Source organism: Gavialis gangeticus, unplaced genomic scaffold, assembly GCF_001723915.1.
Source record: "Gavialis gangeticus isolate Ggan-Ray unplaced genomic scaffold, GavGan_comp1, whole genome shotgun sequence".
NCBI lineage: Eukaryota > Metazoa > Chordata > Crocodylia > Gavialidae > Gavialis > Gavialis gangeticus.
In genome coordinates, this window is record NW_017729014.1 from 20,080,201 (window position 1) to 20,083,010 (window position 2,810).

The window sequence follows — 2,810 nt, forward strand, 5'->3', positions numbered from 1 at the left end:
GACGGCTTGGAAATCAGCACTGAAAGACAACTCATAAGTAGAAGGGCTAGAAGGGAGGGGGCATTATTATATTTTAATTTTTTTTCTCTCCCCCTCACTTCCCAGATTATCTTTCTTTTGCTTCTTGGAGGCACTTGGAGCTTTTTTTTTATTATTATTTTTTATTTTTTTAACTGTTAGATGTAAATTTTCCAAGGAGCTGGCTAACAGGATGATGCACGTTGTCATACTGGAAAACAAGGTCTGTTTATTAAATTCTTGACTCCAGAAAGCGCATAGGTTAAGCTTGCCCAGAAAAATCACTTAGGCACTGAGCATGCTGCCAAAGGCAATGAAACTCACCCCAATCGCCAGCTTATTCAATGTGCATCTTCCTGGAAGATTATTAATCGTTTTTGGAAGGGGGGGAGGATACAAAAAAACCAACAACCCACCAACCTCCTTTCATTACAGAATGCATTTAGATGTTACCTTGACATGGCTCCAAAAAAGAAAAAAAAAAGGAAAAAGAAAAAAAGGGAATACAATAAAGGATTTTGTCTCTAAAAGAAAATTCAAGTCAAACGTGTCTCAGAGAGGCATATATATATATTTAAATTAACATCTGGAGCATTTGATCTCCATTTGTGTGTGTGTGTGTGTGTGTGTGTGTGTGTGTGTGTGTCTGCGTGAGTGTGATTGGAGAGAAAGAAGGAGAATAAAAGAAAAGAAAAGAAAAAGGAACCGGGGGATAAATTCTTTAAGGAAAAGTTCCTCTCTTCTCTGAAATTACAAGAAGATTATTAAATATGTGAGGGTTTTCCTCCTGAGATCTCAGAGCCATCAGCTTTATTTTTTAAGCGATTATCCAATAAATCTGCCTTTAAAAGGGGATAAATCGACCTTGAAACCCAGGGATTTTTAACATATATATATTTTAAGGGGCTTTTCATTTTTTTTAATGGCCCTTACACAAAGCAGGGGAGCAAAGTGGCACATTCATTCTGCAATTTTTTTTTTTTCAGTGTGGGGGGGTGAGAAAGGTTGAGCGTTTGCAGGCAGGAAAAGGCAGGAAAACTCATTTGTTATTGGGAACATAAAACCTCAGCGAGGGTTGGAATAGCGCTTTGTGTGAGGAGGTGATTCCCAAGCAAAAATTAAAAGAAAAAAGAAAAGTAAAGAAAAAAGCAAAAAATAAAACGCAGACATAATCCCTCCCCGCCCCCCAAAAAACCCCACAAAATGCAAAAGGGACAAACCTATCATGTGGCCAAGCCTTGATTTACTATTGTGAAAACAGCATCAGCCCAACGAATTTGACGTGATGATTGTGTTGCAGAAGCCAAGGGCCTGACCCGTGCGCGGGAGATGACTTCTGCTGGGATTTATCATTCGCACGCCTGTCTGTGGAGCGGCAGGCCGGGCCCTCTCTGCTCGGGGGGCTCTCAGCCCCGCTGCAGGGCTGGCTGCAGTCCCCAGGCAGGGTGCCGGCCCCTCCAGGAGGAGATCAGCACTCAGGTGCATTGCCTTGGCTTTGGGATGTGCTGTTGTGCAGGTGGATGCGCAGGGAAGGGGTAAAAAAAAATGCAGATGCTTAAAATCTCAGGGCCTGCGCCTGTTGTGGGCCGCCTGAATCAGTCCCCCCCCCGATTTCAGTGGGGAGCAGAAGGAGATCCCTCTCGTTTGTATGGGCAGTGCGAAGCCGGCCTTTAATTCTGGGTTTGTGTTCCTACTTCCTTTGCCTCCCTTTCCCCGCCACCCTCACTCCCCACCCCGGCCCCTCTTTCTGGAGACAACGAGGCTCTGTTTATTTGCAAGGGGGATGCTCTTAACTGCTAAGAAGAAAAGGAAGTTTGGTGCAATCAGAGTGCGGGGAGGTGTGGAAGGTAGGAAAATAAATATTTCATCTTCAGCATTATATTAAAAAAAAAAAAGGGACGTGGGGGGAGGACGTCTTGTGTATTCTGCAAGCTGGGGTGGGGGGATCTGCGTCGTGCAAACCTCGAGGCAAGCCAGTTAGTGATGCTGTTAATTTGTGTGTAATGGGAATTCATTTATTTTCCCAGGGACTTTCTCCAGGGACAGCAAGACACAAACCCCAGAATAAAACTCCTTCCAGCTCCACTCCCTGACAGCATCCTGAACAAAAGGCGAAGTGTCACAACATCACTGGGCTGGATTCCACAGGGCTCCTTGGATCTGCCTTTCCATTGGGTCAGGTTTAATTTGCCCAGAGTGCAGTATTAATAGGATGTAAGCTGCGCCCTTGAACAATTACCTTATCAAAGCATAACATCTATGGAATGAGCAAAGTATTTTCATTAAACAAATCAAAATAATAAGGCTGGCACTGGCCTTGTTCATTCTTTGAACCTATAAGTGGCTTTAGAGATATTCAACAGTACCACACTAACTTCTATCCCATTGGTAGTCCCTGCTTAGTTTTTCTAAAGAAGATTAAATACTCCTTGCTAAAAGGCTCAGTTCTACTTGTTGTCAGGGTACACAGACTAATTGGGTTTACCCTGCCTACAACATGATTCCTCTGCTTCTGCTACCATTGTCACACAGCCTGGTTCATGTGGCATTAGGGAATGAGGAGGGTGGGGGGTTCTGGTTTTTTTCCTGGGTGTATTTGGTTTGTTCACCACATTATGCAGATAAGGGTAAAGGATAATAATAAAATAGGGTTTGATGGTACAGGAAAAGTGACCAGATGGCACTAGCTGCCTTGCTTCAGCAGAACAGTTTTGCTCAAATTTACAAGGGGGGATTTTGGAGGGTGGTCTCAGCCACTGTGTGAAGGATTTTGCTGGGGGGGGGGGGGGGGG